Below are 13,496 nucleotides of genomic sequence, written 5' to 3' on the forward strand. Positions count from 1 at the left end.
CTTCCCCTCAAGAAACTTTCAGGAAAGATCTTCAGTGCCACCCAGTGCTTTCTGGAACAGGAGTTTTCTTTATTTTCCACACCCACTAAGACTGTGCCTCACAACCCCGTGAGCTGTGTGATAATATCTCCTGACACATATTATACTTTGCGAAGCATTTCCACACTTGCGGTCTTACTCGGCCTGTGTCTGAAGACAGGCTGCTTCCGTGCCCACCTGCGGGTGGCGGGGGTTGGGGGGCGGCGGAGCCCTCCTTTCCCTGAAGCTCCACCCGAGGCCCTGGATGTGCAGTGACCCTACCACACAGGGCCTTCCAGGGACAATGCCCCAAGGCCCTCAACCTCAGGGCATTTCCTGAAGCCTATTATCTTGTGGTAAAAGAAGGTTCTTTCTTTCTGATAGCTCAGAATTTCCCTCCAATTCTCATATTCCTCTCCATGAGACCCATGTAAAGATCCTTGCTACTCAAAGTGTGGTCCATGGACCGGCAGCGCCACCATCACCTGGGGTCTTGTTAAAATGCAGACTCCCAGGTCCCGGCCCAGACCTGCTGATTCAGGATCTGCATTTTGACCACATCCCAGGGGACTTGTGTGCACGTTACACCTTGAGAAGCTCTGTTATGATAAGTGTTTAGTATACATAGAAATTCTTAATTTTTAGATTTTGTGGATAAATGCAGTATTTATAAGTATTCAGTTCATAGATTTTGTTGTTAGCTTGCCAGCTTACTGAATACTAATATTCTAGAGGCTTTTGTCCCTTGCAGTAAGTTGGGGAGAGGGTTTTGTTATTGATGGTCACCACCCCTAATCTTATAAAGGGCACGGATTCTAGAGCCCAGAATCAGTGACAGGGCCTCAGGGAGTATCAAGAAGAGGGAGTGTTAGGGAAAATTGTGGGTATTTTTGCATATTTGAGACAAATACCTTAATTCCTACGTAATCTAGGAATTACTAATCTACATTCACAATAATAATATGCACTAAACGAATGCAGCTTTATTTACAGCAGCAGGAAGACTAGATTAGGAAGGTCTGCTGTTCATGTAGACCTCGCAAGACTTACAGCTAGAAGGGGGAGCCATTGTTTTTATTTGTCATGGTGCATTTAAAATTTACCAAAGGAATTGGATAGTGGGTACGTGAATATCAAGTAACTGATAGAGTGGAAATTCATAATCGCAAAATTTGAAGCATCCAGGGAGGGAAGCAAATGACTTTGCCTCAGCACGTGTACACAACACACAGTAAAGATGCACGGTTATATACCCAGGAGTGGGATTGCTGGATCATACGGTCGCCAGGTGCGGGGAGGGGGGGGATGGACGGGGAGTTTGGGGTTAGTAGGTGCCAACTATTACATATAGAATGGATAAACAACAAGGTCCTACTGTATAGCACAGGGAACTATATTCAATACCCTGGGATAAAACATAATGGAAAAAAATATAAAAAAAGAATGTATATATGTGTATAACTGAGTCACTTTGCTGTACAGCAGAAATTAACACAACATTGTAAATCAACTATACTTCAATTAAAAAATAAATTTAAAAAATGGGTGCACGTCGGTCAAGTCGGGCAGTCCAGGCCTCTTGCGGGAAGGTGGGGCTCTCATCCACTTCTCTTCCTTATCCAAGGCTCTTAGCCTAGTGTTTGACACACAGAACGTGCTCATTAAATACTTTTAAATTTTAATAACTCAAAGTCATCTTTCAGAGAGTTTTGCTAATCTGTCCAGAGAAGAACTGACACATCTTAGAAACATTTAGCTGGACACAGCCTCCAAAAGCAAAGGAGCTTCAAACTGTGGCCCTAGATCTCTCCTTCCAGGCCCCTCACACTGACCCCCTGAAGATAAAATGCCTAAAAATCTGCCTGGCAGAGCAGCAAGTCCGTGAGTATCTGTTGAACCGGTGAGCAAGTGAATTTATCTTTTTAAATCCCTTCACTTGCCCGCCTTGAGAACTGGAGTCCACTGGCTATAGCCGGACATCAGGCCGCTGGGTGCTCGCAGACGCAGGTGAACTCTGGCCGAAGTTACAACCGGGACCAGATCATCTTCTCAAAAGAAGGGTAATACAGAGGTAACCAGAAGCTGAAAAAGTAAATTGTTATTCTACACAAATTTATTACTCAGAACAGAATTCGCATCCTTGGAAAAGACTTTCTTGATAAAAATAAATAAACTTAAAAAATTGTAATATATGATTATTGTAGAAAATGTATAAAATACAGCAAAGTCTAAGAGGAGATTGAATTTCCTCATACCCATCACTGGGAGATGGCCATGGTTATTATTTGGATATAATTTCTTGTAATCTTTTTTCCATGCAAAACACATTTATAAAATCAGAATCATTGCATTACTGATTTTATGTTGTACCCCTTTGATCTAACATCATAGCATGAAATATTTTCCAATACTAATAAACATTCTTGGCAAATATCACATCGATGATGGCACATGAGCATAAACAAAATATATTTAAGAGCTCCCTAGTGTTGCTCTTCTAAACAACACCGGAGTAACTGTCCCTGCAAGTCTCGTCTGCATTTCTGATTATTTTCTTGGGGTAGTTTCCTAGAGAGTAGAAACGGCTTTCAAAAGGACAGCAGCTCACTCATGACTTCGGGTGAGGCTGGAGAAAAGCAGTGGTTGGGACCATTTCAGGCCACATTTGAGGGGCACACGCCCGCCAGGCCGGGCCTTACAGGGACCTGGGGACCTGCACTCAGGCCCATCAGATTGCTGAGTTTCTCTTGAAGAGTTTCTTAAATATCCTGGCTTCTAAAGGAGAGAGAAGTTCTCCAATATTTACTCCTTTAGCTAAGGGAAAAGGGGGAGAAAAGTATACTATTCCTTGAAAGAGAAAGTAATATATTTTCCAGCAATGTGATCTCATCCCTCACATCTTTGAAGGACTAGTGTTAATCCGAAGTCCGTTCAAGTTAATAAAGTATGCCTTTCCCTTACAATGACCTTTTGCTGGAGGTATTTTAGGTTTGTTTTTATAAATAGTTCTTAATTAAATGAGAAACTCGTTATAAAATTATTGTAAAAGTCAGTCATCCTGTGTCAAAGGATATAGAGCAAAAGCTGGCTTCTACCCAGTTTAGAAAACGCATCGCCCTTTTGAAATGAAATTACTTCAATCGATTTTAGTAATAATGCGTTACTTATGTATGGATGTATGGATGTGATATAATACACACACAGGTGTCCGTGTACAGTAATGTATAATTACATACAGAAGTATGTAGTTATTTGCAGTTTACAGAACATTTTTCAGCCAGGATTCCTTATGAGATTCATAATAACAGAACCCTGGGCATGCTACATGCTGCTTCACTTTTGCTGGTGAGAATAAGGAAGCTTTAGGTTCACTAAGTCGTCCACGGTCACCTGCCTGGTTCACTAGCGACTAGATGCCACCTTCCCCAACACCCCGACCCCTAACGGCTACTCAGATTCCCTAAGACCCTTTGTGGACGTGGGAACCGATTAATCAATCTTGGTTTCAGTTTCATCTTGCAGAACACGAAGGTGGCTCTCTCCCCACCGCTTGTAGAGAAATTAGGAACACAAGTGAATTAGTCTGAACACTGAACACACACACACACACACACACACACACACACACGCCCTTCCTATTTTCAGAAAGGATTTGAGGTGGTTGATACCCACATTAGGGGCAATAATAATTTCACTGAAAAAGACAACAGCAAAAAACGTTTAAAAATTACAGAATCTGTACGATTTATTACACACTGCATGTTCAGAGCCTGGAGTGCTATCAAAATGAGAATTTTCCTTCTCATCAGTGAAATTTCAAAAATCAGTGTAGTTCAGAAAATGCAGCTGTGGTCTGCATTGATAAGAGTGTGAAATAAGTAGGTTGCAAAAGAAAAAAGACCCTGGCTGGACCTGGGAAATTGAGGAGGAGTGGTCCTATGGATAAAACAGAAGCCACAGAATACAAACCCAGGGGCCCAAGTTCCCAAAGTCCACCTCAGAAAGTCACCTGCAGGGGCACCCCTGAAAGCTTTAATTTTCCTGCGCCTCGTTTCGTCATCTGTGACAAAGAAGCAAACGTGTTTATGGGTTGTTGTTCAGGATGCGGACAGTTTATATGAGGCTGTTTTGTTAAATCACCTCTGCAACTTTACCCAGTGAAATCTTTTAAAATAGTAATCCTTGGAGAAAATTAATACAACGTGAAATACACTGCAAATATAAAGTGCGATGTAAACGCTTCGCGATGAGAACACAGATGAGGTCTGCAAATTGCCGGTTCTTCCTCTGACTCAGCCACCGCAGACTGAGTTTTGGCAACTGTGATCTTGCAAAGTATAGATTAAAAAAAAATGAACAGAGAACCTTTCTGACAGATGTTACCCCTCCCAGCAACACCTGATGTGTAAGCCTCAAATAATGGCAGGACACAGCTGGTTCCTGAGCCGTCAAGTCGGGGACAGGCCCGCCTCCCCACCCCCCATCACTTCAGCCTCGAGGGGCAGCCAGGGCCCCGTCCCTGCTTGGTCCTGGTGGATCCTGATGGCCCCGAATCCTGCTGGGCTGAGAGCGTGACTCCAAGCTGGTTTCCTAAAGGCTTTCTGGACAGGTGACTTCAAAGGCACACCCCCAACGCTGGAGCTGCGTTTTCACATTGTAGCTTTCCAGATATGTCTTGGTTTAAATTTCCAGAAGGGGATTCTTCCTCTCTCCCTCCCTTTCTTTTCTGTCTTTCAAAAGGAAAAAATAGCATCTCTGAGTGACCATTTTGTCCTTGCTGCTTGCTGTAGGATCGCTGGTAGCTCAGGGGGGACGGCTCCCCAATTTTAAACAGGGGAACATTCGAATTTTAGTCAATAAAGAGAAGAACTAAATGTCCCCCAAACAAACATATATGTGTGTGTGTGTGTGTGTATACTCACTATAATGTGTATATACACAATAAAAATAAACTATACACTGCCATGTGCACATACATATGTATACAATAAAAGAACTAAATATCCCCAAACACCATGTACACACACATGTGCGTATGCATGTGTATATATGTGTTACATAATGTTTGGAGAACATTTACACACACACACACACACACACACACACACACACACACACACAATAGGTCTGCTCTGGTTCCCCTGTCAGATTTTCTGAATAAGCTCTGAGACTCACTGGAATCAAGCCTCTCCTTCATCCTGGTGCTGAGATTTGACCTGGTCCCTTCCTGCCTGCAAACGGCCATCAGGACCCACCAACCCCTGAGCCGTCCATCCAGCGGGCCTCCACCCGGTGACACAAGGGATCATTGTGGGGTGGACGCCTTAAAAATCGCCTGATGCCTGGGCCCCAGGAGGAGGGATTCCGATGCGGTCTGGACCCCGCATTCTTCAGTGTTTTCCCCAAGTGTTGAGAGGAGCGGCTGAGGTTAAGAACCACTGGCTATGTCTGACCTGCGATTCCCTTCCCCCATATTCTCACCCTTTCTGTACCCCAAGACCAAAGAGGACAAGTCACAAGAACCCAGGCGGGCCGACTCCAGTGGCGAGACGCTCACCTTTGAGCTCGGGGGCCCTTCGGGTTGACCAGCCTCCCCACTTCCCAGGTCGTGGACTTCTGTGCTGACCAGGCCACACAGGCTCCCGCTGCACCGTCGGGCCTGGTGGCACCAGCGCTGTTGCCTCTCGTCCGTTTTCTCCCCAGAGCCCGCGGAGGCCTCGGGGACCCCACGGGCTGGTGAGGCAGCCTCTGGGCCCGTCGGAAGCTGCGGACATCAGCCACGCTCCCTCGGGGACCAGCCCGGCCGCCCTGCCAGCACTGCCCCACTCCCCCCTGTGCTTTGATTTTAAATCCAGCCGCTCTTGCGCAAAGGTGGCCTCTCAGGGCACTTGCTCCACCCTCAACGGGTCCCCACAGCCCCGGGTTCGAGGTGTAATGGGAGAAGGAGGGAGGAACAGGGAGAAGCCCTCGGTCTGAGCAGCAGGCACCTCCTCCCTTCCTGACTGATGCCGCAGGCTGTCAAGGCGGCCAGCGTGCATGCGTGCGTGTGCACGTGTGCCTGCCCCCGGCGTCCACGCTCTCAGTGCTGGGGAGCTCTGCCGTCTGCGATACTAGCTGTGCCTGGATTTCTCTTGTTACCACGTGCCCCCCACCAGTCCCCCGTGCCCCCCCCACCGGTCGGGGATGTAGTGAGGATGCTGCAGCCTAATTCCTGAAATGATTTTAAATGTGTGCAAGGGAACCATTCCACAAGACTCCAGTGTCGTCCAACTCCCGCTCGGATGAGGCACCACCCCAAAACCTGCCCTGGGGGGCTGATCAAGTGTTCTGGACGCCCCCCCGGATGGCAGGTGGGCAGGCCCACGGTAGGATGTCTGGGCCAAAGGAGGCCTGGACTCCCTCGCAGCCCGCAGGGCTTTGTGCTGTCTTCACAGCTGGGACCAGCGTCCGGCTTGGGCAGCATGATGGGAATAGACGTAAGTCCCCTGGGGGCAGGGGGGCCTTCTTCCATAATCTGATTGGATGTCTCGTGCCTGGAGAGAGAGATGGACACCAAGGCCAGCACAGCCCTGGGCACCCTGGTGGCAGTGGAGACGCTGCCTGACGGCTGCCAAGGCCACTCAGGGATCTGCTGGCCTCCGGTACGATGCACGGGAATTCAGAAGGCGGGGACGAGGGAAAGGTCCACTCTGGTGACGCCCGCGTGATTGGAGTCCCCAGACAGACCCAGTCTCTGGAAAATAACCCGCTGATCCCTCGCCTCTTTTCAAAGGCGATTTAGAAGAAGCTTCTGGACTCAGGCAGCGTTAGTTTACGGCCGATTTCAGTTGTCAGTTGGAGGCTCGTGTTTCACAGGCCACATGTGTAAATGCTCACTCCCTCACTGTTTATGAAGAGGCAGGGCCTGAGCTTTCCGAGAGGGCCCTGGCTCCTCTGCAGGGCCCGCCGGCTGGTGGGAGCCGGGGGCGGAGGAGGTCAGCGCCCCCTCCTACAGGAATCTTGGAGCTCGCCGGAAACTTCCAGCACGTGGGTGGTACATGTATCAGCTGACGGGGAAAGCGAGAGCGTGAAGGCGGCCACCCAAGACTTCAGGTCACCGCTGACACCCCTGTGGGAGCTCAGATCTCAGCGCTGGGAGGGCACCTGCCAGCCTGGCCAAAACAAATCAGCCCTGCTAGGGGTGCAGTGCAAAGGAAGGGGCTGAGGCCCGGGGAGCTCAGGGTCGCACTTAAACCAGCTCAAGTAACCGGACTACGACGAGGCGATGCCCTGGGCGTTGTGGGCAGACGAAGGGCCGGGGCCGCGCTGCAGATCTGGGGAGCATCCCGGCCGAGGTCTAGAAACAAGCCGGCTGGGTTTCAGCCTTGCTCCGGGGTCCTCTGCAGGCAGGATATCCCACCACTCTTTGTTGTCTTTAGGCCTGACAGTCCATCTGGTTTTGATTCAGGTGGCCTCAGGCTTGCCTCAGAGGTGAAAAGGGTGCGCGCTTAAATTGAATTTCTCACAAATTTCAAACCAGAAGGATCCCAGTCTTCCCACACAAAGCCCGTTCTGCCGCACAGCCCCCAGCCCTGGGAGCCTGGCATAAATCAGTTTCACCTGTTTGGCTGAATGAGCCCGTGTGAGTCTAACGAGTCGGACCAGCACAATCAGACAGTGTGTGCGCGCTTGAACCAGAGAGAGCAGCGTGGTGACCTCTCACTGACCTCCCAGCACCTCTGCCCCTGGCGGGGACCATGGCTCTGGGTCCTGGTAGGGCAGGACTGGGTCCCTGGAGCCGTCTCGGACTGGGTAGTTCTGGATACATAACGGGGTCCTCTATCCCAGCTGAACAGTATTGGGGGAGAAGGCGGCTTTGTATCTAAAGGGGGGACATATCTGACTCTGAGCCGGTAAAATTAAACTGTCCCTTGAGGCTGCCGCATCAGGTAGCAGGGCTTCAGAGGAGAAACATTTAGACTTTGCCCCCTCATCTCAGAGGTCAGGCAGCCCTCAGCCGTCAAGCTGGTGGGAGGCGTCGGAGCGTCTTGGTGGGCTGCCTGGTGGAACGGGCACACCTGCCGAGAATGTTCCTGCACGGAGGGACGTCCCTCCGTCCAGGGGCTGCCCGGGCACCCTCGGGAGCTGCTCTTTGTCATCACAGCGACTTCTGATTAAACACCACAAGTGAAAGGAACGAAGAGAAGTTGGATCCTCTAACACAGGGGCCGACAAACTCCGGCTGGTGGGCCAAAGCCAGCCCACAGCCTGTTTCCGCCTAGAACGTTTTACTGGTCCCCCCCCCCCCGCACACACACACGTGCACATACACGCACACACGCACCACTAGCCACGTGTTGTCCATGGCTACTTTCCCAAGCACAGAGTCAAGTAGCTGTGACACTGACTGCAAAGCTGAAAATATTTACAGTCTCATTCTATACAGAAAAGCTTGCCAACCCTGTTCTAAAAGGTGGTAGTTTTCCTTTAAAAGATGCTGCTCTCTGAACTGACCCAGGAGATAGGAGGCCACCGGAGGGCCCGGTGGCCACACAGCCATTTAATGGGCTCTGTGGGGAGTTTGGGGATATACTTACACCTCCATTGGCTCCTCTCTGTGAAAAATGCCCCCCTTTAACCTCAGCGATTCCTAGGTGCTCTAGGACGTCAACGATAAAAGAGGCCTCACATCACGGATAATCTCCTTGGCAACTTCTTGGGTGTTCTGGAGCTTCGTCTTCTGTCTCTGTGGGGCTCCTGTTCAACAGGTCCTGGGCTGCTCCGAGTACAATCCTGTCGCCTTCATGTGACAACACGACAGGTCCTGCCTGGAGCACAGCAGCTGCACTGCACGCACCAGCCACGGAAAGAGCCATGGACGTGGGCGCCTTCCCGGCGTGGTCTGGCGTGGCAGCCATGGACGTGGCCAAGTCAATGCCGATGTCGCTAAAACTCCTATTCCTTCTCGCCACCTCATCCACTAGCTCCCTCTTTTCAGAATGAAGCTTTAGTTTGCAGCCGCAAAGGCTAAATTAACCTGACACGGCAAGCAAAGCTCTACCGTGGCCGGAATGTGAGAGAGGGGGTGGGAATTAGTGGACGCCTGAGTTCCGTTCCGCCGCTGCCTCACCACACGGCGTTACAGCAAGGAGTTTACTCAAATAGAACATTTTTAAAGTCATCTGCTATACAGCCTTTCTCCTTCTTTCTAGAATTATATTTTAAGGAATTCAGGTAGAAAAAAATGATACACACATACACATGCATATGTGTGTGTGTTTCATGTATATATGTTTTATGTATGTGTGTGTGTGTGTATATATATATATACACACATATATTCAAAATGTAGAACTGAATGAGATGTGCCTTCCTAAGCTATCCATCTGTTCACCCCAGCTTAAGGACAGAGCCCTCTCTCCCTTTCTGAGCTCACGCAGAGCTCCTGGGACAAGAAACCAGACCTCTGTTTGTAAGATTTGACATCTGCTTTCCTGTTTGGTTAAGTTAGTCCTTGTAAAGCAAGATGCAGATATATTTTCTGACAGGGACACAAGCTCTTTACTATTATTATTTTCCTTTATTCGGGACAGGAGTTCTACTGGACGGGGCGGGGGAGAAACCTACACTCCTCTCTGTATTTCTCACAAAGTGCATGTAATTCCAGGAGCCTCTGGTGAATGGATCGTGAGTGAGCAAGACGCCGGGGTGTGAAGAGGCCTCGGAGCATCTCTGTCGGGCCCCCTCTCCCCCAGCTCTGCCTGGAAGACGTCCTCCCCATCAGGACCCGGGCACTGGCTTGGGTGTCGCCCTCCTGGTCTTTTTCAGTTGTTATCATGTCATCATCTTAGGCGCTACAGTTGTTAGCCTTTTGGAAGAAGTAATCAAAATCCGTAGCCCCTTTGCAGAAGAGAAGCGAAAAGCAAAGAGAAGGGGCGGGGGCCAAAGGGAGGGGCCCTGGCGGCATGGCACTTCGCATGTCCCCAGCCGCCTCTGCATGCATTATTCTGGCACTCAAGGGGCAATGCAGCCTGATTTCCTATTCAGGAAAATCGCATCCATGGCAGGAGCCGGCCGCACTGGACAGCAGCTGGAAAGGGCTCAAAAAGAGGTAGAAACCTTGGAACGTCTTAGTTTTCAAACACACACTGGATTGTTTCTTCCAGCTTCATCTGTCAGCGTTGGGCGGGCGGTGGTAGTGTCATCAAGGGCCTCTAAAGGTTTTCATGTGGAAAAGCAGCTTGAAACGATCCTATCTCCACAGGAAAAGCAGATCCGTGCCAGGGTCAGCCATCTGAAGCTCTGATTTCAAGAGGAAAGCAGAGGGGAGTGGAAGAGAAAGTCGGCCTCTGCCTCGGGATGAAGGCGACCCTCTCTGTGACTTGGCTCGCGTCTTCCTGCAGCAGAAGGAGGGCAGCGTGATTCTGGGTCACTCTGTGACGGGCGGACCACACAAAACAAAGGAGGGCGGTGCTGCGCGCTGACTGCTGCCCCGGTAAGCCCTCCAGGGTACCATTTCAAGAAGTAAGTTAATGGCCTCCCTACAAAAGAGTCCCAGGGGTCCCTGAAGCTTGACCCCCAAACTTGAACTCTACCTGAACTGATTTTTTTCTTTTTTTTTCCTTTTTTGAGGTTTGAAAACATTTAATCAACTCTCCTCCCAGGACATTTGAGTTCTGTGCACTCCTGCCCTTGTGGGCTCCGTCTGGAAGAAGAAGTGCCAAAACCACCGCTGGAAAGGCAGCCCGGAGGTATTTTCAGTCCGCCTGGAAGCAGCAGGTAACGGAAATCTTATGAGACGGCTTGTTCTCAGGAGATGTTTTTGGGTCCAGTTTTGCTGACCGAAGCATTCCCTGGGTTTGGATAAACCTTGAATTAGCAGCTGCACTTTGAGGCACTGGTTCTCGGTTCTGACTGCAGTTAGAGTGCTTGCAAGCCCTAGCCCCTACCCTTGCACTTTGCCATCCCTGGTTTCGTCCCCTGACATAAGTGCTTCCTGGAATCCCAAAAGCGTTTAGCTTCCTTACCTTCCAGAAACACAGGGCTATGGTTGGGTAAATCATCTAAATGCTTTCATTTCAAGTCACTGAGCATCTATTCAGCATCAGTAATATTCCCATCATACGTCGGGAGTAACGGAGGGAGCCTGGTACCCTCGAATTCAAGGGACTCGCCTGGCAGGAAATGCAGACACTCTTTCATATGACGGCATAAGTAACACTAACAGCTCCAGTTAAGTACAGCGGGAACAAACAGACATGGCGGGAATGCATCAGAAGTGACTAATGGGTTATTTTTAAATAATGGATCACACAAAGTTCTTCCCCCCAAAAGCCAGTTGTCTTAGGAAGTAATTTGTTCTGTTTTGTTTAAGAGTCTAAATATATAGACCATGGAGTGGCAAGTAGTTTTCAATGCTGAGCTCATTTAATGGATTGGTGGTTGCTCTCTGGGGCACTGGGTTGAGAAAGATTCTGAGGTTGTATTTAGTCTCAAGAGGAATGGTGCTGCGACTGGCTGGTTGTCCTGGAGGCCTTATGTGGGGAGTGGTGCAGATACACCAGTCCTGAAGCGGGTACGGCCCACGTGTGAATCAACTCAGAGAGAAGACATAGCTTGACGTGTACTTCCTCAGCCCCCGCTGTGAACTGCAGAGAACCTCTTTGTGACAAGGATCCTTCTGGCACTGATTTGTGTGCACAGCAAGCCCCATGCTGGTTCCTGAAACATAAGAACATGAAGAAGAGAAGTCAGAGACAGCAACACGTCAGAATATTGATGTCCATCTAGACCCCCCCCCCGCCTCTGAGTTTATAAAGGGTCTCCACCCCAAAGAACAATCAGAATGAAGCCTTCCCACGACAGTGCTTTAAGACTGAACTCACCCTGTGGCCTGTCAGTGGGTATAGATGGGGGGACTCTTCGTGAACTGCAGATTCACTGAACAAGAAGTAGGGATTTCTGAGTAGAAACCTAAGTATCCATCTAGAGAGGTGACACATGTGTGCCTGTGGAGACATGGTATTCCCAGCTAATTTTAGAAGATTGAAGGCCCAGCCTGGGCCATCCTGACAGCTGGTCACCAGGCAGCTTCTGGCGGTGATGTACACAGACATATTTATCATCCCGAGGGCTCCAAAGAGAAAGTGGAATTCCATGACCAGAGCGCTATAAAACTGTCTGGGCGTTTGGGGTATTATTCTTATTACAGTTCTGTTATCGTGAAACATGTTTCCATGTAGATTTCTGTCTGCTGGGCAGTATTGGTCCCATAAATCCTGCAGGAGAGAATTGGCCCACTGGAGTTGGATGCTGGATATAGCATTTCTTCAACATCAAGAGAACGGCCACACATTTTTTTAATTGTTTCCCTTGCAAATAACTTTTAAATAGCCTTACAAAAATGTTTTCCTCGCTCCACTCCCCCGTGAGTTAAAAACGCACCCCCATGCTTGCCAGTTGGCACCATGTCTTGTGATTCCAGCAGGCAGGCGGTGATGGGATGGATGAGGCAACTTTTAGGGTGGGGAGGACCGCTTTTCCTCACAGCGTGCAAAATGAGCCGTTTGATTTTTAACTGATTCCTTAAAGCAAAAGCACTTCCCACCCATGAGCATTGCCTAACTGGGGGACATGGAAAATGAATGAAGAAACGAGCCTCAAACAGAGAGAGTTTACTGCTCCCACTTCAACGCTAATTAATCACGGCTGTCAGTGGATGGTCATGTGCATGGGGTTACGCCTCCCAGAGTCCTTGCCTGGACCTCCGGGGGTGGACATGTGTCTGGGGCTTCGAGCGGTGCTGGGAATGCAGTTGCAAACAGCTGGGGCCCTTGCTCACACAGGCCTTCTGTGTAAAGGATGTGCTTCAGTATGGGCTTGCGGTTCTAAAACGAGATGCTTTTCTATTTCAATTATATTGCGGTGGATCAAACATTACAAAATAAGCCTCAAATAGGAGTGTAGCGTTACCCCAAACGGAAGCATATGTGTGTGTCCAGATGCAATGGACACCTTGAACTACGCGGGCTGTACCTGCCAGGTTCAGGGCTTGCTACTGGCACAAATTGTAAAGAGGACAGAAATTTGGTTTTGACGCATTCCCAGCTCTCTTGCATACCTTTAAAAAACATTTTAAAGCTCTGTTCCTCTGCTTTTTTATCCAATGAGACCCATTGGTTGTGTTCTCCCCTCTCCCACCTTTAAGCTGTTCTGTGTTCAAATCCACAGGGGTGTTGTCACACCGTGGAAAGATCGTTGGGTGGGGAGTTCTTTTATTCATTGATTTATTCAATAAATATTTGGGTACCTATTGGATGCTGAGCTCTGGGCCACGAGTTAGGGCTGTAACACTAAACAAATCGCTGTGTAGTGGGGGAGACAGATACGAATCAAAGAGTCACACGAATGAGTTTACAATTAAATCCACAATAAGTGCTGCACTATGAACTGGGGCTAGCAAAGCGAAACGGGGGGGTTAGCCTTGTCTGGGTGAGGGG

Source organism: Delphinapterus leucas, chromosome 10 (assembly GCF_059928025.1).
Source record: "Delphinapterus leucas isolate spDelLeu-1000000601 "Yukka" chromosome 10, BTC_Dleu_Yukka2, whole genome shotgun sequence".
NCBI classification, from domain to species: domain Eukaryota; kingdom Metazoa; phylum Chordata; class Mammalia; order Artiodactyla; family Monodontidae; genus Delphinapterus; species Delphinapterus leucas.